Consider the following 25834-nt stretch of genomic DNA (forward strand, 5'->3'; position numbering starts at 1 on the left):
CTCTCCTATTCTAATGCTGAAGGAATGTGTTTATGTGGACATAAGTGGAAAAATTGGATGTTCTTGACCTAGATACTTACACAGTTCTGTTATTATTAACAGGAGCTTGTAAGTCACAAAATGAGTAAATAAAAGTTTATGCGATAAGTACAAAGATCACTCCGTTTTCAGAGCTACAATGTCACTAGAAACGTCCAAAAAGATATGAAGGGTTACTGGGTTTGATGACTGTGAGGCAAGACTACAAAAAAGTGAACAAGATAATTTTGTACCTATAAAGGATGTGGGAGAAATGTGTAGAAATATTACCTAAATTATACAGTCCCAACATACTATTAACTTGATGCATTCGGAGGAAACTGCCCTTTTCGTGAGGATATGCCTACTAAACTGGAAAAGTATGACGTGAAGTTTTCGATACTTTATGACAAAGAAACAAGTTATGTTTGGAATATTCAGCCATACACGGGAAACAACCAGGAAGTGACCCTGAAACGAAATAAGGTCTAAGGGTTGTAAATTATTGCCTGAAAGGACAAGACATTATGTGCGAGAATTTTTTCACATCCTACGAGTAAGTCAAATGCTGATAATGAGAAATATCACAATGATTTGACCTGTGGGGAAAAAACAAGCCTTCTGTCCCACCAAAATTACTGCAGTCCAGGGGGATTCCTAATTACACCACATTCGCTTTCACAAAGAACAAAATGCATGTGTCATGCATCCAGAAGAAAAACAAATGTGGTATTGTGTAAAACACTTTACATCACGATACAAAGGCACAGTGATGGCACCAAGAGAAAAACTCAAATTATTCCAGGCTACAACGCTAAAAAAGGAGCCGTGGACACACTACACAAGATTATGATGAATTATACATTGAAGGGAGACAAACAGGTGACCTATTGTTGTGTTCTCAAACATAATCGACGTATCTGCTTATAACTCTTATGTGTCATAAAAGGCAACTTACCACTAATGGAAAGTAAACACCCTACAGCGAAGAAGACATTTCATAAAAATTCTTGGCGAGCAGCTAATCGATGGGGATATGGAGGGATGACATCCTCTAAGAGATAATTCTGCAAGAGAACCTGTAGAATGAAGAACGTCGTTTGAATGAGCACCCTCCACTTCGGAAGAAGATGATACTAGGAGTAAGAAACGAGGCAGATGTCTTATGTAAGTAAAGACTACTAACTAAAGTTCAGTGAAATGTGTGAAGTGTAAAAATTTCATTTGTAAGAAACATCCTATACTCTCACGTAAAAATTGTTGGTAAAATCTGCGCATAGTATAGTAAGATCACCACAGATATAATAATAATAATGCGATAATAATGAATTATCGTATTGCTATACTCTTCTGTTATGCGGTTAGCATGATTAATACATCAAACTATGTAAATTATAACTTTATTTATGATTACAATATAGAAATGGATAAAGGTGTACCTAAAGGCAACAGATTAAAAGCCCTGATCTTTCTTGACCCAAACATCTGAAGTGTAAGTGCAAAATAAACACGATTGTTGGGGTTAATATACTGTGACAATTAAACTAAATTTTTTCCTGAGTATGCAAGGATAAATTCGTAATATATGAAATAAAAAATATGAACATGTTCTAATACAGTGTTGGAACAGTTTCCAATGAGAGGAACTTTTGTATCACAAAAATTTCTATTTCTACCAGGATGAAGTTATTTATCAAAACATATGTAAGTTCACTCCTAACATGCAACTAAGATCACAGATTTATGACTACAAACAATAATACGATATTCGACAAAAATAAAATTATGTATCAAAATTTGTAATTATTTCAAGTACAAAACACAAATGGCGGACCCTTCGTAAACCAATTGTGCAGTTACATTAAAGAAGCCCATTGCTTTTATATCAGCACTAATTGATATAAAACTCACGTTAAGTACCACTTGTCGATGCACATAGATCGATCTTTGTACCAAGCATTAAAGAAACCAAAAACTGTCTGTATTAAGCACCAAAATACGTTACGATTTTGTTCTATAACGGCACAAAACAAACATGGGTACTATCGCTGATCCAACTTATAGCGTAAATTGCACTTTTTGAGGGGAAAAGTTTCATCGTTCTACCAAAGTTAACAATATTACTCCCATCTTCGATGATCCATTATTACATCAAGAAATATTACTTCCATGTGTGGTCTTAGGCTTTCCTGGCGGGATCAGCTGTTTGTACTGTTGTTGGGTGTCCAGACGGGTGTAGTCTTTTTCGTAACACGATGTTTCGACAGCGTACCTTGCCGTAATTTTTAGGCGATACCTGTAGAATGAGTGTCTTTGCTACATCTCGTCCCCTATATACACTTATCGCCCCCACCCTGTCTTCCACTGTCAGCCGCACGCCGTGACGGGTGGTGTGGTGGGGCAGATGACGACACTGGAAGCTGGGTGTGAACTCTGGTCCCTTGGTGGCCCTATGACTGCATCGAGGGCAGAAGTCGCTCTCAGCCGACGCTGTGATTTTAGTTGGCTGAATGCTGGGTCCCAAGCTTTGCTCAGAGTGGACCCACAATCCCGGTTGATTAGACCGCCAGCCACTTGTATTTCAACTGCCTCCTTCAGAACACAGTTCGAAAACGACGAGGCCTGTCTCAGCCCCTCCGTGTCTTCATACCTCATGGACTCCCCTGTAGCAATGGAGTGTTCTGCAATCACAGATTGTTGGTTGCTTAAGTTCGGTGTGTCTTCTGTGTTCCTTGCATCTTTCATCGATTGTCCTACAGACTCCCCGATATACGCCTTACCGCATTTACCCGGAATTGGGTAAACACCTGGTTTACGGAGCCTCAAGTAGTATTTCACCGTACCTAATAGGGCACACGTTTTCGGAGGTGGACGGAAAAAGCCTTTAATGTTACGGGTAACCAGGATTTTACCGATTTTGTTCGATACTTTGCGGGTGTGCGGCAGATAAACCCATGTGTTTTCGTCGTTTTCTCTCTGCTGGGCTTGCACTTTCTGTCGGAAAGCACACCGGATTTGTTTCACGCCGTATCTGTTATTCTTCAGCACTTGCTTAAGGCGGTTGAGCTCTATCGGTACGCTTCCTTCGCTCGATATTGTGCGGGCCTGGGTACCAGTGTACGTAGCACACCCACGTGCTGTAAAGGTTGACAGCAGCTGGCAGCGTGGAGATCAAGTCAATGTGGTTAGCTTCCCTTACTCACTGTGTTCTACAGTGCCGTTCGTACTGCGCTTGACGAAGGCGTCCAAACAGGCAAGTTCGCCATTCTGTTCCACCTTCATGATGAATTTGATACTAGGATGCAAAGAGTTCAGATGTCGGGGAACTCCTGAAGTCTTTCACTCCCATGTGACGACACCACAAATGCGTCATTAACATATTTCAAAACGCATGCAGGCTGCGGTATAGCTGTTTCCCCAGCTTTCTCTTCGAAGTTCTCCTTATACAAGTTTACTACAACATTTGACAGAGGGCACCTCATGGCTACGCCATCGTTTGTTCATAGTAGTCACCTCTGAAGGGAAGAAATGCTGACCTTAAGAGACTGATATTCGAAGAGATTTGTCATTTTGGGGTTGAATTTAATTTCTCGCTGATCATCTTTAGGGAACCAGCAAGCAGCACTCCGGTAAAGAGGGACACCAAACCAAAATTCACCATAAGGTCTTGGTCACAGAGTCGAAGTTCTTGTAACTGCTGAATGAAATGTACATAGTTCGTGATTTGGTGCTCACGTTTACCAACATAGGTGATTTGTGCTGCCGTTAGCTGTTTCGCCATCTGGTGCGTTGATTTTCCTATGTCGGTTACAATAGGACGAAGAGGAACATCCCCATCTGAGAACCTTTCGTAAGCTATAGAACCTTAGTGGTGTAGCAGCTCGTGGTCAAACCTCTGGACGATGTCCTTCTGCAGGGACTGGAGTGGATGCTCAACAGTCTTCTTCTTCACTCTGTTGGCTGGTTTTTCCTTCAGCTCCCTGTATGCTCGATCCCCGATAGGTCATACATATAGCGATTATACTCTGACAGCGGCAGGGAGCTTAATACCTTAAGCACTTACAAGAAGAATGTATACACCGAGAGACAAATCTGACGTGCTTGCAGGTAGAAAATACAAGCCCGGCAGACAGAAAACGACGAGGAGGAAAACACTTTGGCGTATCTGCCGTACGCCGGCAAAGTATCGAACAAAATCGGCAAAATCCTCGTCCGATGTAACATTAAATGCGTTTTCAGTCCACCTCCGAAAAGGCGTGCCCTATTAGGTACGGTGAAAGATGACTTGAGGCTTCGTAAACCAGGTGTTTACCGTATTCCATGTAAATGGGGTAAGTCGGATATCGGATAGGCTGTAGAACAATCGAAGAAAGATGCAAGGAACACAGAAGACACACCGAACGTGAGCAACCAACAATACCTGACGTTGCAGCAGACTGCATTGCTATAGGGGAGTCCCTGAAGCATGAAAAAACGGAAGTGCTAACAGACCTCGTCGTTTTGGGACTGCGTTCTGAAGGAGGCAGTTGGAATACGAGTGACTGGTGGCGTGATCACCAGAGATACTGGGTTCACTCACAGCAAACCTTGGGACACAGCACTCAGTGAAGTGAAATCACAGCGTCGGGTGAGAGTGACTTCCACACCCGATGCCGGAAACAAGAGTACTGAGGGACCAGAGTTGGCGCCCAGCTTCCAGTGGTGTAGTCCGTCCCACCACTCCGCCCGTCCCGATGAGCCGCCTGCAGTGGAGGAAGGAGTGGGGGTGACAAGATTATATAGAATGTGTCCGGCTATCCTGATTTAGGTTTCCAGTGATTTTCCTAAATCGCTTCAGGCAAATGCCATGATCGTGCCTATGAAAGGTCACAGCCAATTTCCTTGTCCATCCTTCCCTACTCCGAGCTTTTGCTCCATCTCTAATGACCTTGTTGCCGAAGGGACGTTGAACAGTAATATCTTCCTCCGCTTCCTCCTGAACAATAGTAATACACCTATCTGTAGGTAAGAAATGAAGGCTGCTGTGCTTTTAACTACCTACTTCCAACTCTCTTTTTACAGACAGCCAAACATTGCAGAATAGTGAGCTGATGCTGAAGTATTAACTTTACCTGGCAGTACAAAGCATTTATTAACCTTTTCCTGATAAGGCTAACTTATGCTGTTACACAATGAAGACTATATGATTCTTCACCCAATACATCGGCCATTTTATTAATTTTTGCAACAAATAGTAACAAAATTCCCCATGTTAGAATTAAATTGGAGCCAATTGCCTGATGTTGAAGTAAAACTGAAACTATATTGCCCAAATTTACAACAAAATTCTAATGTATTGCCTATTACATCATATTACAACAGAATAACAACAAACTGTCTTGTTATAGTGGGATGTAATGAACTCCCCTATTATAGCAAAATTGTAACAGATTTATCCTGTTTTGGCAAAACTCTAATAACTGCCCAATATTACAGTGAAATGGCAAGACATGTTCCCATGTTACAGCAGAGTTATAGGATATTGCCCTATGTTAGAGCAAAGCTGCAACAAATTGTCTATGTTAAATTGAAATTGAAACAAGTTGCTCCACGATACAACAAAATTACAGAAATTTTTCTACAAATTGCTTGATGTTACATCAAAATTAAACATTGCAATGTTACAGTGAAAGTATAACGATTTTCACAAATCAACGACATGTTTTAGGAAATCTGTAACACGCAGCGTGATGTTGTAAAAATAAATAAACAAATAAAAATAAAAGGAACTACTGTCATCCCATACATTGCTATGTTATAGGAAAATTGTAACAAATTACCCCATACATTGTCATATTATAGGTAAATTTAATACAGAAAAACTGTATCAAACTGCCTATTTTACAATAAAATAGTAATTGGATGCTTCATGTTTCATCAAAATTGTAACAAACTGTAAATGTAATTAAATACAATTTGTAACATAAGGAAAGTACATCAGACTTTGCCTTTTACGCCAAATTATTTATAAACACATATGAGATTAATAAATATGACAAATGATTAACATCTGTTTCCTATTAACTCAACATAACATACACTTATACTTTTACAATCTTCTCAGTTTCTTCATGTCTGAGTATTGTCCTGATAAAATTCTGGTTCATACTTCTTTAAATCTACAATGATTCTTATATGTAAGCAATTTACTGACACGTGGATACTCTAACTAATATGCGTTTGCTTTCATTACATGGTCTATGATAAATGAATTTGAATTTGCTGGTTTTGGAGACTGATTTCACTTGACTTTCATGTGATTTTTCACAAGAACAAAATTACTAATTTTAAACATAAGAGGTATTAATCTTTCATTTTGGTGACGAATCCTAGCCTTAGCAAGTCTCTGCATCTTGTTTTTAAGCAGTTTGTCAGTATCATTAACTTTCATTCTGTAGAAGATATTCTAACAACTTTTCAACTAAACATCTTGTTTATTCCTATATCAAAATTTCTTGTGGAGTATAACCGATACTCTCATCTAACTGTCTTTACATCTTACTGTCTTTACATTTCAAGCTCTAACGTTTTTATTGACATTGCCTTTCAATAAGGATTATGGTCTAATTCAGTACCATACATTTGGATCTAATGGCCATTTTTCAAGATACCCGATCGACTGCAGTGACAATTTTTTTTTATCTGGAGGCTTCTTCCTTTCCTTCATCTCCACATTTTGTACAACATTCTCTTGTTGCCCATATTTACATTACCTTCATGCTCTGTTTTGTCTGCAGTGACTGTCTTCTCTTCTTCCTCTCCTGTGGTTTGGTAACTTCTCCAAACACTTCAACTTCTCTAATGGTGCTTTCCAGTAGCCTTGTTTCTTTATTATCAGCTACTTTTTCATGCCCAATCTCGTTTTCTTCTGATTGACGCAGGTTAGTTATGATTCCTTCTATTCCTTGTATCGAAAAAAACCCTCACTGCTGCTACTGGCAGCATCTGAATCCTCTTCTGAATTGAGGTCTTTCCTAGTTCCTCTCACTCAGCGTGACACTGAAACTTCCTTTGTTAATCTGTAAATCTCCTTGCATTTTACTGATCGTCTAACATTTTTATTGAATCACGTAGTTCCTCTTCTAAATGTGACTGCACTGGCCATGGATATTCTGTATCCTTCAAGACTTCAGCAAAGTACTGTCTGGTTCATATGGTCTTGCTGCATCGGACCCAACTCACACATCGGTATCCATCAAATCTCTTTCACGGCTGTATAGTTTATCTTCTACCACAAATCTGTCAAACCGAGAATGGCTCTCTGTAATTCTCCGCTTTTGGAATCGGGTTCAGTTTTCTTCCTTGAAAGTTACGTTTTTAGTTACAGTACGATTTTTTGGGTTGCTATTCATGTTCTGCTGGTACGATAATCTCCACTATATTTGTGTGCTTTGATATGCAATGCCTTCTTCATTTCTTCGTCTTCACGATTTTTGACAGAATTTCTGGAAATTTGTGGTAAGGTCTGTGGGGCCAAACTGCTGAAGTCATCGGTCCCTAAGCTTACGCACAGTACACACCCTCATGCCTGAGGGACGACTCGAATCTCCGACGGGGAGAGCCGCGCGAACCTGACAAGGCGCCTCAGCCCGAGCGGCTACACCGCGAGGCGATTTTGGACAGAACCTCTTCACGTTCGCAACTTCACATTTTCTTCTAGATTTCTCACTTTCCCAATTCATCATACACCCACTGAACTCTTTCATTCACGGCACATCACTTCTATTATTCTCCTGCTCACTACTTTTGGCAGTGCTCTTACACCATGCCTCTCTACCGGTAAGTCTACCTCTAATTCTTCCTGTTGATGTTGAATCTCCACATCTTCCCTACTTTCAGCCCTCGATTCCATTTGATTAACCTTACACTGATTTACTTGTTGCAAGACTGATTGTACATTTCTCTTGAAGTATATAGAAATATTAATACTGTCATGTTTATCGCTTGAGAAACGTATCTTCAACATGACAGTTCCTGCCCACGCGTTGGACTATTTGCTTTCTTATGAGCCCATTAGGCCCTCAACCTGTGTGGCAACTATTTTTCCCCATATTCTTGTAGTCTACTGTTGTTAAATTTACCTCTACAGCGATGAGAATGTACTACTTTAGCGTGTTCTCTCATAATGTTCCGATGCTGTCCGTTACGTCCACCTCTTACAAGTATATTTTGGTTCCTTAAACCCCATTTGTTGTGTATTTCACGTCACGTGCGTCACTCTCAACCCTGTGGTTGCTTCTGACATATCACTTAGAGTTATTAGATAGTTTCTGCTATAGCTCCCATAATAGGTCCGATTCAGTCCTCTAATCCTTGAGATATCGAGGTTGCCTGAACAACGTCTCGTGATAATCTTTCATGGACAATGTAAATCAGCTACGGTACTTTAATTCTGGGTTGTGCATGTCCGTAATCGACTTTAACTGATGTCAGATTGCTCCAGTTTACAAGAGACAATTAGATAATAAGTCTTCAATGGGGTCGTTGTAGATCCACAGTGATTTTTCATTGCAGAGGCACTTGAACTTACGTAATTCAGAAACGCTACCGTCATTAAGTCAATAGTAGACGATCATTCATTTCTTTAAGCTGTACTAATTCCTACCTCTTCCCACTACAACATTAAACACTGTGCACACTATCTGATCAAAAGTATCTGGACAACAGTTAGTGGAAATTAATGTGGCGTATGTCAAACCTTTGCTTTTATGACGGCTCGAACTCTGCTAGGGACTCTTTCAATGAGATGCGTGAATATCTGTGGAGGAATGGCACCTCATTCTTCCTCAAGAGCCGAAACTATAGAAGTTGGTGATATTGAATGCTGGGATCAGAATTGAAGTCGATGTTCTGACTCTTTCCAAAGTTGTTCCACTTGGTTCAGGTCGGGACTCTGGACGCGCCAGTCCATTTCAGGATTGTTATTTTTCACAAACCATTGCCTTATAGATTCTGCTTTGTGACAGAGTGCACTCTACTATACGCAGAACACATGGCTGTAAAATGTGTTCATGTCCTTCTGCATCTGACATTTTCTTAAGCTCAATAGTGCGTCCACACACTAACCATGAAAAAATGATACAAAAGAACATAACGCAACATCACCTCCTCCGTACTTTACTGTTGACCCTACGCATAATGGTTGGTAATGTATTTCAGCCATTTGCCAAATTCAAACCCTTCCAGCGGATTGCCACAGGATACAGTGCATTCATCACTACAAACCACTCGTTTCCAGTCATCCATTGTCAATCAGTTTCTCTCTTTTCACCACCACCATATCGTCGCTTGGTACTGGCAACACAAATGTGTGGCTTAAGAGAAACTGCTCCACCTTCGTACCTCACTCTTTTAAGTGCCAACGCAAAGCCATTTTGCTAGCTGTACTTCTAGTAGCACTTCGGAGCTAACTCCTTCTGCTAAACAATGACATCACTAAAAAGGGTTCAAATGTCCCTGAAGAGTTTCTTATTCAGGTGACACCCTACGACTAGTTCACGTCCAAGGTCACTGAGCTCCCCTGATGGGTCTGTTCTCTACTGCTGCTGCTCTGCTGACAGTATGACAATCCCCGTGTCGTTTGATACCGGCGGGTATTCGTATACTTGTGATCCGATAATGTATACGACCAGAATGACAGTAGACTCATGCAGATTCACGATCACAGCGATTCACGTCCAGATGGATAACTGAGGCCACATTTGACATACGCTGATCAGCAAAAGCACTGTGACCACTGCACACCGCGATGCTGGTGGCGTTGTGGGTACGTGACGGGGTAACAAAGTCCGTAAGCGCAGCCGGCTGGGACGGAGCATCACCCTAGCGAATATATGCGCTGCAAATGGGGAAATCCGTTGAGGTAAGTGGCTTTCACGAAGGGCAGATTACTTTTACGCAGAGCCTTTGAACAACTATCTCGGAAACGCAAACTGGACGGATTTTCACGTACTACTGCCGTCAGCATCTACGGAAAGAGATAGAACAGCAGTGAAACTGTCGCTTGGCGCTTAATGGTTGGACGTCCACGATTTTTCACAGAACATTGGGTTCCGAGGCCTGTCTCTGTAAAGTATGATGAATGGTGATCTGCGGTATCTTTGTCGAAAGAGCACAATGCTGATGCACGCACAAGTGTTTTGGTGCACACCGTTCATCATAAATTGTTGAACATAAGGCTCCACAATAGACAACCCCTGCGTGCTCACATGTTGACCCAACAGTGTAATCAGTTACGATTGCAGTGTGCACGAGGCCATCGGGATTCGACCATCGATCAATAGAAAAGGCTCTTCGGTCGATGGTCGTTTCCGCAAACACCACCATCAAGGTGAACGGCTACTCGAAACGTTCAGCACGCCGTGGACGCAGGCTGTTGGTAGGAGTTTTATGCTATGGGACACATTCTCCTGCTCTTTCATGGGGCCTGAGGTAATAATCGAAGACATGCTGACAGCTACGAAGCTCTTGCAACCCTTCATGTTTGATTTCTTCCTCTGCAGCAATGTCAGCTTTCATCAGTATAACTGTCCGCGTCTTGGAGCCAGAACTGTGCTATAATGGTTTGAGGAGCATTGTAGTGAACTCACGTTCATGTCTCGGCGAAAAATTCTCACGATGTAAAACCTAAGGAAACCATCTGGGTCGCAATCGGGCACCAACATTGCGTACACAAATCAGCGGCCGTTATTCTCGCGAATTGCGTGGCCTGTGCATAGACGTCTAACGCCACATGCTTCCACGAACCTATCAACAAAACGTCAGACCCTTGACACATAGAATCAGGCATGTATTTGTTTTAAAATGCACGAACAAGCTGTTAAGCAGGTGGTTTTGGCTCATCAGTGTATGTTTAGCTGAATAATTTGGTGACAAGACAGAACAGTCAAGGAAAGAATTAAATGACTAAGAGAAAGAACACTTGCTATGGCATTAGGTGTTTGAAAAATAATGGATGCTCAGCTGCCTGATAAATTATTTTCTTCAGATATCCTAAGGGAGGGCTAATAGAAATCCTTGGGTAACAGAAGAAATATTGAATTTAATTGATGAAAGGAGAAAATATAAAAATGCAGTAAATGAAGCAGGCAAAAAGGAATACAAACGTCTCAAAAATGAGATCGACAGGAAGTGCAAAATGGCTAAGCAGGGGTGGCTAGAGGACAAATGTAAGGATGTAGAGGCTTGTCTCACTAGGGGTAAGATAGATACTGCCTACAGGAAAATTAGAGACACCTTTGGAGAGAAGAGAAACACTTGTATGAATATCAAGAGCTCAGATGGCAACCCAGTTCTAAGCAAAGAAGGGACAGCAGAATGGTGGAAGGAGTATATAGAGGGTTTATACAAGGGCGATGTACTTGAGGACAATATTATGGACATGGAAGAGGATATAGATGAAGATGAAATGGGAGATAAGATACTGCGTGAAGAGTTTGACAGAGCACTGAATGACCTGAGTCGAAACAAGGCCCCGGGAGTAGACAACATTCCATTGGAACTACTGGTGGCCTTGGGAGAGCCAGTCCTGTCAAAACTCTACCATCTGGTGAGCAAGATGTATGAGACAGGCGAAATACCCACAGACTTCAAGAAGAATATAATAATTCCAATCCCAAAGAAAGCAGGTGTTGACAGATGTGAAAATTACCGAACTATCAGTTTAATAAGTCACAGCTGCAAAATACTAACGCGAATTCTTTACAGACGAATGGAAAAACTGGTAGAAGCGAACCTCGGGGAAGATCTGTTTGGATTCCGTAGAAATGTTGGAACACGTGAGGCAATACTAACCTTACGACGTATCTTAGAAGAAAGATTAAGAAAAGGCAAACCTACGTTTCTAGCATTTGTAGACTTAGCTTTCGACAAAGTTAACTGGAATACTCTCTTCCAAATTCTGAAGGTGGCAGGGGTAAAATACAGGGAGCGAGAGGCTATTTACAATTTGTACAGAAACCAGATGGCAGTTATAAGAGTCGAGGGGCATGAAAGGGAAGCAGTGGTTGGGAAAGGAGTGAGACAGGGTTGTAGCCTCTTCCCGATGTTATTCAATCTGTATATTGAGCAAGCAGTAAAGAAAACAAAAGAAAAATTCGGAGTAGGTATTAAAATTCATGGAGAAGAAGTAAAAACTTTGAGGTTCGCCGATGACATTGTAATTCTGTCGGAGACAGCAAAGGACTTGGAAGAGCAGTTGAACGGAATGGACAGTGTCTTGAAAGGAGGATATAAGATGAACATCAACAAAAACAAAACGAGGATAATGGAATGTAGTCAAATTAAATCGGGTGATGCTGAGGGGATTAGATTAGGAAATGAGACACTTAAAGTAATAAAGGAGTTTTGCTATTTAGGGAGTAAAACATCTGATGATGGTCGAAGTAGAGAGGAAATAAAATGTAGACTGGCAATGGCAAGGAAATCGTTTCTGAAGAAGAGAAATTTGTTAACATCGAGTATAGATTTAAGTGTCAGGAAGTCGTTTCTGAAAGTATTTGTATGGAGTGTAGCCATGTATGGAAGTGAAACATGGACGATAAGCAGTTTGGACAAGAAGAGAAAAGAAGCTTTCGAAATGTGGTGCTACAGAAGAATGCTGAACATAAGGTGGGTAGATCACGTAACTAATGAAGAGGTATTGAATAGGATTGGGGAGAAGAGAAGTTTGTGGCACAACTCGACTAGAAGAAGGGATCGGTTGGTAGGACATGTTTTGAGGCATCAAGGGATCACAAATTTAGCATTGGAGGGCAGCGTGGAGGGTAAAAATCGTAGAGGGAGACCAAGAGATGAATACACTACGCAGATTCAGAAGGATGTAGGTTGCAGTAGGTACTGGGAGATGAAGAAGCTTGCACAGGATAGAGTAGCATGGAGAGCTGCATCAAACCAGTCTCAGGACTGAAGACCACAACAACAACAACAATCCTAGTATTTAATCGGAGTGATTTTCAGTTGAATGTGTGTGTGTATGTGTGTTGTGTTATTGTTTCTGACGGTGGCAGCAGAGACGAAAATTGAACACAAAGTAATTCGTTACTGTTTTTCAAAGTTATGAAGTAGGTAATTATGTACGTCGCTGCGTTCAACTGACAAAGGTAGATTGGAGGTCGTTATCGAGATCCCTAGAAGGGTACTGGATGAATTCGACATATCAGGGTGAAGATATTTACCATATTATTACTTGTAACTATCTCAACATTCGTTTAAACTGGTTATATTACAGTGTAATAATTGCGAGATTAACTGCCAAGCAGCTCGAAGAGTCATTGTGAATATACTTGGGAGATAGTCTAGGATGTTGGCGCACAGTTTGTCAGTCAAGAACAGTATCTCCAAACATTTCACTCATTTGACGGTCAAATTCCGGTGAAGTAAATTTCTTTATTAAAAAACTAAAATTATGATTGGTCCTATGAGTTAGGTGCCAACTCACTGAAGTATAGATGCAACTTAGGTGACACGTTAGGAACGTGAAGAGAAATTGTTGTCCAAAGTTTTTCCCTGCTCACAGCAAAGTATAGTTTAAAAACCACAACGCTAGAGGAGGCAGAGTACGCGAGAGAACGCTACAGACACAGATTCATGGATTTCGTGGTATTATGTTCAGATGATATAAGCACCTCACTTAAAGCGAGATGTTACGAAAAGCGTAAGAAGTGGGTGTCCGCCTCCTTTATTGGTAACTCGTTTCATGTAGATCAATTTCGGCCACTATTTAATTCAGCCAGTAATTGGACCTGAAAGCAACGATGTACCAGTTATGGCAGAGAACCATTGCGAGGTGCCGGGGCTAGCAGTGTATTTAACACTAAATTCTTCTAGAATTTTCATATGGAAATGATGCTCTAAGCCCCCCCTTATTCTAACTCCGACATTTGCTGTTGCACATGGATTAAGAAGAAACGCGAACTGACTGTAATCGACCCTGCAAGTGGAGTAGAAAAGAGTTTGGCACCTGCAATAATTTAATTTGTTAGAAATTAATTAAATAAAGGAAAGTTTCATTAATGTAGTGAGAAATGAAAGGTTTTCTCTACCGATAAACAGAATCAAAGTTCTAAGCTAATTAACAATTTGACTTATTATAACTAAACTCAAAATAATAAATAAAACACATGAAACATTTACAATACATCAAATTGGATACTCAAATAAATGCTGTGAAGGTGAAGCTGTCCATAAACTAGATTGTGATATTTATGACGAAGTGGTATGTGGAGCCAATTCCTTGCAACTCAAATCTTACAAGAAACACACGGCCAACCCAACATTAAATACTGCTACAGTAGTGAGAACTCAGACAATAAACACCCAAGACAGAACAAAGATAGAAAAGACGAACAGGCGCGCTCTGCTGAGCTTTGATTATGACCTAGCAATATTCCATAATCTGCCTGTGCTGCGGACATACATTATCAAGCTGTCTTCTTCACTGCAAGAACACGATCTGGCGTACTGGAAGCGATGGCTGGTTGCTTCGACGTCCCGTCGTGGTGATGATAATGTCGCGAGTATAGCCCGAAACAAATTATCCTGGTCTGGTTGTTCCAGACTAAAGACTTCCTATCAATACAAATGCGCCTCTGAGGGATACGAAAAGGCTCGCCACACAATCACTGACGGTACAGTGATTGATTTTAACAAGCGAAGTCATACAGTAACTCCGATACAGTCAACTTTAGCCAAAACTGCTCAAGACAGACAACATAGGCCGCTTGTACGCAGAACGCTCAATTGCCAACTGTACTCGGAAAGTTACGTTGAAGTCGAAACTTCAGCAACTTCGTCAAACAGTTAAAATTAAATAAAATTATATTAGACAGCCAACGGAAGGCAGGCTGATCAGAGCGGCGAGAGCTCAGTCTTGTAACCTACTCCGACAGAAAGGCAAGGGCTGGCTCTCTCAAGAGCACCTGTACAAGCCGAACACAGAACAATCCCGCCCCAACGACAGTGGCCGTGGTTAAACGTTCCAATCAGCAACTCGAAAACCGGCGGAGAATTCCACTCTATTGCCCAAGCACTACCATTCCACCAATGGAAATTCCTGGCGCCAATTTCTGCGCCGATTTTGCTACGTCACAGAGCTATGCCCTGAGCAAGCCAATCACAGTTACGATTTTGCAGAAAACGCGGGAATTTGCCTGTCCAGACTGCCTCGGAATACAAGTCATTCCCACGCCTCGCTGGTAGCCCGCCAGAAAATGTTTTCGCTAAGTTTCTGCGAAATAACGGAATCTCTAGCCCAGCCGCTCCTTCAGGCCCTTGCGGGCGTGTCTCCACCGCTATTATGACAATTCGTTAGTTTCTCTGAGGGGGTTGGTATGTTGAGTCATATGCATTGATGCACGTGGTTCCATGTCTTGAGCATCGGAGGGTGGCTTTTGGGATGGGGCCACAGTTCTGACATCACATACGGCTAAACGTCGGGTGTTGTTGCAACGTTGTTGCAACAGCAATAGCGTGTGCTGGAGATTCTGCAGTACGCTGTTGAGATTGCAGCGAGACCCACGTATATGATCACGGCAGTACGGTAGGAAGACATAGTGATAGGCTCTCCTCATGTCGATTAAATGTCTCTGAAGTCTACTAGTTGGGATGCATCACTAGCCCAGATCTCTTCTCTCCATGGACGGTACTTTACGTTTCCCAATATTGAAGTTGGACGAGGGATGATGGCATGAGGAGTGACTCCACAAGTGTGTGAGGTCATCCATACAGGATCGAACTAGGAGCGACGATTGCTACAACTGCTCTCTAAGTGAGAGGAGAAGTTAGAAATGAGATAATTCATTTGTTAGAGTTTGTGGCACGATAATGCTTTGTGTATGCAGATCGGCCAATGCTAGTGAGTTGTAAAAACTCAAATAGGTGATTAAATAGCATCCCTTTCTGTCCTGAGGCACATGAGGCGCAGGATCTGACACCTTATGTGATCTTCGTGTACTCACGACAACGTGGTCTGCCGCAGGGAATCCCTCCAAACGGCTGCCGCGTCCGGAGAGCTAGCTGGCTGTTGCATGCTGGTCGCGTGTCAGTGTCAACGGCCAGCCACACTTTCACTTGTGGCCCGGCGTGGGCTGTCTGTCGCCTAATCCCTTAGGTATATGGCCCAGTGACTGTCAGCTTGTAGGACTGGATGCTGCCGCACCCTTCTTGTCAGGTGGCGCGCTGACGCTCCCCTTCTTGCAGATAGCCGATGACCTCTTGTTTTTGCTCTGCCTGGCCTCTGCATTGCCACGATTCCCGTCATCTGCACAGTTCTGACAAAAATCTTATGCCTAACTTTTTTCCATGACCTTCTATGTTATAATAAATTTACATTACGATACATTGATGGTCTGTCATTTCAGACACTCTTATTTTAATTTTATAGTTATTAATCTATGGCTATCATTATAATAAAATGGTATACCTAATCTAGATGTGGATATAATCTATCTTGATATTTGTGTAGAGACCGATCTCGCTACTGTACATGGTGTGCGACGCTATATTGGATGAACAACTAAATGTGCTGGCCCCGCACTAATATTACTATTAATTATATAGATCGACAGTAGACATGCTCAAGAATTAACTACCATTTGCCAACGATCTACAATCTACGTCTTTTGAATAAATTATGTTATTATGCAGGTCGGAGTTTTACTGTGCTATAAAGAACATGCAACTATTCTACTTTCGCTCGCCTGTCGTCCCTCCATCTCGGGTCTGTGGTTTGGTGACCTGAAAAATAGCATCCCAACAGGCGCGCGCCGAACACTTGTGGTAGAGAACCCCCACAATATTAAAGATCTAGTTATTATGAAATCCTAAAGTTTAACTCATCCTGGTATATGGTACTTTCCTTTTTTTTAACCTTATACAATACTCTTACATAATTCCTGTTACGCTGAGATGCCTCGCTGCTCGCCGCTATTGACGACGACAGTGATATGCGCCGTACGACATGGCCTCCGACTTCTCACTACGCCTCACTGAAACTGCGTTAGCCATGGCTATACAAGACAATAAATTTATAGTTGCAACTTCTTTTTCTATGTGAGGCTGTTTTAGCGATTAAAGGGCACCTTTCCAGAGGCAATGTAATATGACCAAGCCAGGACTGGTTCCTGTTGAGGATTCAGTCGCCCATCGCACGCCAGCTACACAGTATGTCACGAATCTCCAAGTACAATTACTTGGTTATTCATCTGTGACAGTCACGAGCAGCACACTAAATCCCCAACGAGCACATTGGCATGGTAGGCTTTATGCCCGCATTTCTATCGTCTAGACCGAACGAGGTGGCGCAGTGGTTAGCACACTGGACTCGCATTCGGGAGGACGACGGTTCAATCCCGTCTCCGGCCATCCTGATTTAGGTTTTCCGTGATTTCCCTAAATCGCTTCAGGCGAATGCCGGGATGGTTCCTTTGAAAGGGCACGGCCGATTTCCTTCCCCACCCTTCCCTCACCCGAGCTTGCGCTCCGTCTCTAATGACCTCGTTGTCGACCGGACGTTAAACACTAATATCCTCCTCCTCCTCCTATCGTCTAGGGCACCATTGGAGTCAAACGCTCACAGGTTCACCCCGACTTCCAAGGCAACGATGCTGGCGCATCTCTGTAAAAACTATACTGCCCATATTCATCCTCGAAATCACGCAATATACCACAATCTTGCAGTGCACTGACGCATGCCTGCAAGCATTGGTATGAACGTCTCACGAACTGGTTGTGGCCGCTATGGAGCGTATCACGACTTCTCAGAACGCTTCTAAGAGCACGTTCTTGTATGCGCCCGTTTGTGCGACATTTTCTCACTCATCATTATCCCTCAACATGGACACCAGACAGGAAAGGACAAAAGCATTGCTCATGGAATAGCGCCGATCCCGTGTTAGACTCCCCCTCCTCTGACGTGCATTAGGATTTGCAGGTCTAATTTCGATCTCCTGGTTCTCCTGTTGTCCTTGATTTCGCTCTCTCCAATTACGGTCGCTTTACCGTTCGTTATTCCTCCTGTCCCCGCTTCCTTGTCTAGCATGACCCTGTTGCCTGACGTTCTGGTTTCCGTGTCTCTGGTTTCTAAAACCCTGGTTAGCGTAATCTTGATTTCTGTAACCCTGGTTTCCTAAATGACCAGTGCGATTATGCCATCTGTTGTCGTCCTCCCTTGCTGGTAGTTGGTATTTGTTACTCTGCCCCTTCTTCCTGTCCTTTGCGTCTTGTTTGTCAAAGACAACTTCGAGTTCAAGCAATAGACTCTTGAATGCTTCTGTGTCAGATCCACATTTCCCGAAAAGTGTCTGTTGGTACCTAACTGGCAATTTGGAAAAACAAAATTTGATGATTTCTCCCTTGCTATATGGACTATCTAAAAATTGATTCTTCTTGAGTAAATCATCAAAAAATTTGGTTGCGCTCCTTTCCCCGGACAATTCCAGTTGAGGACAAAATATTGTTCCTCTTTAATCCTGTCTTGCGTTTCCTCTGACCAGTAGATCCCCAGGAACGCATCAACAAATTCCTGTAAGTCTGACACGTCCATGCCACACCCCGCATCTTTTCCGCGGCTTGGTCTTCGATGTGTCCACACATGAATTCTAATTTTGCCAGGGTTGGCCATGATGACGGTAATGAATTTGTAAACTGCATCACCCAGCTCTTGGGATGCATCGACCCTCCATTATCATTGAACTTCTGGAATTTTAGTATCGACAGGAAGTGGTTGTGATCAATATCCTGTCCGATCCTCGCACTGGTGTTGTCACTCGTTTCCGATACTTGCACGTCTGCAGAGTGTCCTGATCTATCTTGCTGATAACTGTGATGTGCTACCTCTGTATCACAGTGGAAGTGGCATTCAGCATTGACTCTACTAAGTGGGCTGCAATTATTGGAGCTATTACTCACTGTTTTTGCGTATGAATTGTTAGTTCCGCACTCTGTCACTGTGCTGGAGCATGGCGAGCTTTTCCTTGGAGACACAATTCTGTGTACTCCATCATTGGTATCCGAACGCGCAGTGCTCGTGTGCTCGTTTAGCTCTAGTTTTGCTATCCGGCTCTCTACTTCTTTCATTCGTTTCGTGATGTTCGTAACCGCGATATTACCTTGAGTTTTTAAGAACGCTAGGGATTTTGAGTGGGCCTGTGTCGCATGTCGCAAGCGCCCTGCGAATTGAGAAGTTACTTTTGCGATTTTCATTGCCCCTGTTGCTGCCGTTTTTGCTAGGCCTGCTACTTTTTGTGCTACCATTGAAATTTTTTTTGCTTCTCCACATTCTTCCTTTATTGTTAGTAATTCCCCACGAATTTCCCCTATATGCGAGATTATTGCCTCAGTGTCCTTCTTACGCTGTTCGTCAGCTTCTTCCTTCTCCTTCTTGCGTTGTTCGTCAGCATCTTCTTTCACTGATCGTAGGAAGCTCAGTATTGGGTTTATGTCATCTTGTGGATCCTCGTCACACATGGGCGATGTAACTCTGGACACATGGGTGCTAGAGCTCTGACGTTAGAGCTGGTCCCTGTCTGCTCTCGTTCGTTTGATTACAAACTTCTGCTACCGTCTCGACCAGTGTGACTGTTTCTGTTTCATCCTCTCCCTCACTATCATAATCACGGCCGCGACATTGCTCTAAGATCGCGTCCAAATCACCTTCCTCATCAATGACCCTGTCGTCCTGTCCTGCTAAAAATGTGCCCATCTCATCTCCGAACCTATCCCCGTCAGTAAATTGCCCCTTATCCATTATGCTATCCTCTTCTGTTTTAGCTTCGCTTGATAATAGTCGTGCCTTACTTCTCGTGATCATTCATGCAAAACAAATTCATTTAAAATGCACAATAAAGATAATCTACTCCATATATTTTTCCATATAGACGTAAAATTTCAACGACGTCGTTCCAACGCTGTAATTACACGCACGATTTGTTGTGGTACAGAAACCGCACACAAACCCGACAAAGTGTGTTGTGGTATGGACACATCAAAGAAATACATAAAACAATGAACAAACAAAAAAAAATTACACGCTGAAAACAAAAACTGTAATCATGCGCCGCTACTTAAAAGTAATCACGGAACTACAAGAAAAAGAACTTGGATATTAATCATAAAAAAAAGTAGAGAAAAAAATTTGAATACTGTTTGCTTATCAGTGATTCATAGGAAAGATCCGAGGCTAAGGATCGCCATTTTATGCGAGGTGCCGGGGCTAGCAGTGTATTTAACACAAAATTCTTCCAGAACTTTCATATGTAAATGATGCTCGAAGCTCCCCCTTATTCTAACTCCGACTTTTGCTGTTGCACATGGATTAAGAAGAAACGCGAACTGACTGTAATCGACCCTGCAAGTGGAGTAGAAAAGAGTTTGGCACCTGCAATAATTTCATTTGTTAGAAATTAATTAAATAAAGGAAAGTTTCATTAACGTAGTGAGAAATGAAAGGTTTGCTCTACAGATAAAAAGAATCAAAGTTCTAAGCTAAATAACAATTTGATTTATTACAACTAAACTCCAAATAATTAATAAAACACATGAAACATTTACAATACATCAAATTGGATACTCAAATAAATGCTGTGAAGGTGAAGCTGTCCATAAACTAGATTGTGATATTTATGACGAAGTGGTATGTGGAGCCAATTCCTTACAACTCAAATCTTAAGAGAAACACACAGCCAACCAAACATTAATTGCTGCTACAGTAGTGAGAACTCAGACAATGAACACCCAAGACAGAACAAAGTTAGAAAAGACGAACAGGCGCGCTCTGCTGAGCTCTGATTATGACCTAGCAAAATTCCATAAGCTGCCTGTGCTGCGGACATACATTACCAAGCTGTCTTCTTCACTGCAAGAACACGATCTGGCGTACCGGAAGCGATGGCTGGTTGCTTCGACGTCCCGTCGTGGTGATGATAATGTCGCGAGTATAGCCAGAAATAAATTATCCTGGTCTGGTTGTTCCAGACTAAGACTTCCTATCAATACAAATGCGCCTCTGAGGGACACGAAAAGGCTCGCCACACAGTCACTGACGGTACTGTGATTGATTTTAACAAGCGAAGTCATACAGTAACTCCGATACAGTCAACTTTAGCCAAAACTGCTCAAGACAGACAACATAGGCCGCTTGTACGCAGAACGTTCAATTGCCAACTGTACTCGGAAAGTTACGTTGAAGTCGAAACTTCAGCAACTTCGTCAAACAGTTACAACTAAATAAAAGTATATTAGACAGCCAACGGAAGGCAGGCTGTCCAGAGCGGCGAGAGCTGTCTTGTAACCTACTCCGACCGAAAGGCGAGAGCCGATTCTCTCAAGAGCACCAGCACCCGTACATGCCGAACACAGAACATTCCCGCCACTACGACAGTGGCCGTGGTTAAACGTTCCAATCAGCAACTCGAAAACCGGCGGAGAATTCCACTCTATTGTCCAAGCACTACCATTCCACCAATGGAGATTCCTGGCGCCAATTTCTGCGCCGATTTTGCTACGTCACGGACCTATGCCCTGAGCAAGCCAATCACAGTTACGATTTTGCAGAAATCGCGGGAATTTGCACGCCCAGACTGCCTGGGAATACAAGTCATTCCCACGCCTCGCTGGTAGCCCGCCAGAAAGTGTTTTCGCTAAGTTTCTGCGAAGTAACGGAATCTCTAGCCCAGCCGCTCCTTGAGGCCCTTGTGGGCGTGTCTCCGACGCTATTATGACAATGTCGGCGTCTGGAAAGCATACACTCGACTCCCTCACACCCGTTGGCTTAGCCCTTTCAAGATCAGCAGAGCCCGCCTGTCACCGGACCTACCGGGTGACGAGAGACGCTGTGTGGGAAGTCTGCGTGTGAAGGAATAGCAATTTTCACTGCATGCAATTAGAGAGGAAAATCGAATTACTCAGAATAAGATAGAAATATGAGAGGGGTCTTCTGCCACCTCTCACCATCATCCAGCCCTTTTTTGTGCAATTTAATAAACCTCTCAATATGGCAATGGAGGTGCAATACTGATTAGATTAACGTCATGAAATTCACATAACAGTGACGATTGTGTTGTAGGCCAGTTCTCTGTTATTTCGAAGTCCTCTGAAGTGTCGGAGCGCTGGGGGTCGACTCCTACCCACGGAATCGGGTGGCAGTTGCGCAGTGTCACGCCTTTGTCGATTATGAGTGAAAATTTCTGTGCAAAAGTGACTCTGAAAATGGGTGTCTCCACCCATGGATTTAGGGGCAATTATATGGCATCATGCTTTGACGTTTTACGTGCGCGATTTGTGCTCCGACGTATAGCACGGCAATAATTTGGCGCCATGCACAGCCCTTGTACATTCCACATATTTAAAGCGCGCTTTTCTATGCTTTAATTGGTCTGGCCAGCTGGTTTAAATTTTCACTAGAGTGGGTAAATTCGAGTGGTAGTCTTCTTTTATTTCACACGAACACCACAGGTCGTTTGCTATTGCGAAAACACAACTGGTCGTTCGCTGTTGCGAGTTTTGGCGCACTGTTTCCTTGGGCACGCCAGGAAAGAGTGGGATTCGAAACGACAGCAACCAGCGATGAACCTTAATTGGCCAAAACAAGTTTTGGTGCCCTCCCTTGTTCCATGAGACGTTTACGGAAGAAAAACTTTTTTAATGCCTTTTAGAAGAACACAGAAACTACGAGACTTTTTGCGTAAATATGAGCAGAAAATTAAATTAATAGGATCACGACATTTCGTTTTAATGAATTAATCACGTCCCGTAATAGGGGTTTTCTCTTGTTTAAGCAACCCTCACGTTCCATGATTATTAGAAAGGGGAAACGATGATATTGAATTGATAGTGATCTACGTATTCTGTTTAACGGATTCTCTGGGCGACTGAATGCCATGCTTACTGATTCTTGTAAAACTGAGGAATTTATGAGTCCGACTCTCTGTAAGGGTATTTCACTTTGTCAACATCAGAAATGAAGGTTAATGAATGCATAGCTGAATGAACTTTGAATATATAGCTGTAAGAAAGAGTGGACGAATGAATGACTTGACTAATATTTTAAAGATAAAATCAAGAGCCAGATGAGTTTGACTCCCTGTAAGGGTGTTACACGTTGTCAGACGATTCTCACATCACCATAATTAAAAGCATGTGGTTCAATGTGTGAATATAATAGCCTTATTTATCGATAAGAAAGAGCAGATCAGTGAATACTGAAAAAGTAAAATCAGGAAGTGAGAGTATTACACTCTGATCCAAATATTTTATGCTAGTACTGTAATTTTTATGCACCAGAAATCTACAAGATTGAATGAATGAGTGAAAAAATGATTATTTGTTGAAAAATAAGCAAGAAAGAATTAGATGGAGCAGAAAACTTTACACGTATCCCCAAACCCACTGGCGTGGCAATTCAGTCCCACAACCGGTTTTATTGTTGTTGTTGTTGTGGTCTTGAGTCCTGAGACTGGTTTGATGCAGCTCTCCATGCTACTCTATCCTGTGCAAGCTTCTTCATCTCCCAGTACCTACTGCAGCCTACATCCTTCTGAATTAGTGTATTCATCTCATGGTCTTCCTCTACGATTTTTGCCCTCCACGCTGCCCTCCAATACTATATTGGTGATCCCTCGATGTCTCAGAACATGTCCTACCAACCGATCCCTTCTTCTAGTCAAGTTGTGCCACAAGCTCTTCTTCTTCCCAATTCTATTCAATACCTCCTCATTAGTTATGTGATCTACCCATTTAAACTTCAGCATTCTTTTGTAGCACCACATTCCGAAAGCTTCTATTCTCTTCTTGTCTAAACTATTTATCGTCCACGTTTCACTTCCATACATGGCTACACTCCATACAAATACTTTCAGAAACGACTTCCTGACATTTAAATCCATTCTCGATGTTAACAAATTTCTCTTCTTCAGAAACGCTTTCCTTGCCATTGGCAGTCTACATTTTATATCCTCTCTACTTCGACCATCATCAGTTATTTTGCTCCCCAAATAGCAAAACTCTTCTACTACTTTAAGTGTCTCATTCCCTAATCTAATTCCCTCAGCATCACCCGACTTAATTCGACTACATTCCATTATCCTCGTTTTGCTTTTGTTGATGTTCATGTTATATCCTCCTTTCAAGACACTGTCCATTCCATTCAACTGTTCTTCCAAGTCCTTTGCTGTCTCTGACAGAATTACAATGTCATCGGCGAACCTCCAAGTTTTTATTTCATCTCCATGGATTGTAATACCTAATCCGAACTTTTCTTTTGTTTCCTTTATTTGCTGATTCCCTTTCATACCCCTGGACTCTTATAACTGCCATCTGGTTTCTGTACAAATTGTAAATAGCCTTTCGCTCCCTGTATTTTACCCCTGCCACCTTCAGAATTTGAAAGGGAGTATTCCAGTCAACATTGTCAAAAGCTTTCTGTAAGTCTACAAATGCTAGAAACGTAGGTTTGCCTTTCCTTAATCTTTCTTCTAAGATAAGTCGTAGGGTCAGTATTCCCTCACGTGTTCCAACATTTCTACGGAATCCAAATTGATCCTCCCCGAGGTTGGCTTCTATCAGTTTTTCCATTCGTCTGTAAAGAATTTGCGTTAGTATTTTGCAGCTGTAACTTATTAAACTAATAGTTCGGTAATTTTCACATCTGTCAACACCTGCTTTCTTTGGGATTGGAATTATTACATTCTTCTTGAAGTCTGAGGGTATTTCGGCTGTCTCATACATCTTGCTCACCAGATGGTATAGTTTTGTCAGGACTGGCTCTCCCGAGGCTGTCAGTAGTTCTAATGGAATGTTGTCTACTCCTGGGGCCTTGTTTCGACTCAGGTCTTTCAGTGCTCTGTCAAACTCTTCACGCAGAATCATATCTCCCATTTCATCTTCATCTACATCCTCTTCCATTTCCATAGTATTGTCCTCAAGTACATCGCCCTTGTATAGACCCTCTATATACTCCTTCCACCTTTCTGCTGTCCTTTCTTTGCTTAGAACTGGGTTTCCATCTGAGCTCTTGATATTCATACAAGTGGCGCTCTTTTCTCCAAAAGTCTCTTTAATTTTTCTGTAGGCAGTATCTATCTTACACCTAGCGAGGTAAGCCTCTACATCCTACTGGTTTTATTAATCAATTAAATTACGATAAAAATGCTTGAATATACCTCACTAATCCACTTTCAGTGAAGCATGCTCTGTGCATTTTTCCCCTATGGCTATGGTGATGAAATGCATAATCCAAATTTATAGCTGACTAGTTTCATGAGGATCTATTGTGGCCACTATTTACAATCAAAACCACCATAAAATCGGTTGTAAGAACAATAAAGCAGCAGAATTAGCAGAAATAACTGCCATCCAACAGTTAGTTAATACCATCAAGCCATCATATTCTGTGTAAAATGATGTACCTCTTCATATGCAATGTAGGAGAAATATTGATTTCACTTATATAATAAAAGTTACGCCTTATAGTGATATTAAGGTCTGTCTGTCATTCCTCTGTCTTTTTCTCTGAAGTACTGGAGACCTTGAGTGCCATATCTGACCCAAGTCACATAGTGACAGTGGCCTTCTCTCTCACCTTTGTTGGCTACATGTGAAAGTTAGTAGACAAAACTGGCTATAGAGAGGAATTTCTTCACCCATTCATTTAGGGGCGATTGTACAGCGCATTATCTTGACGTTAAGTATCTGGGGTGGGTTCCCACGTGATACCATGCTGACAACTCTGCGATATACATAGCTGTTGCACATTCCAAAAGTTTTAAGCTCGTTTTTTTGTTGA

General features: G+C 42.1%; 1 long non-coding RNA gene across 1 annotated transcript in view; it reads left to right on the top strand.

Annotated features, from left to right (window-relative positions):
* The window catches only part of LOC126412797 (uncharacterized), a 193534-nt gene that overhangs the window by 127496 nt on the left and 40204 nt on the right, over positions 1-25834 (top strand). The gene's annotated exons all lie outside the window — the stretch shown is intronic.

This window comes from Schistocerca serialis, chromosome 1 (genome assembly GCF_023864345.2).
Source record: "Schistocerca serialis cubense isolate TAMUIC-IGC-003099 chromosome 1, iqSchSeri2.2, whole genome shotgun sequence".
Taxonomy (NCBI): Eukaryota; Metazoa; Arthropoda; class Insecta; order Orthoptera; family Acrididae; genus Schistocerca; species Schistocerca serialis.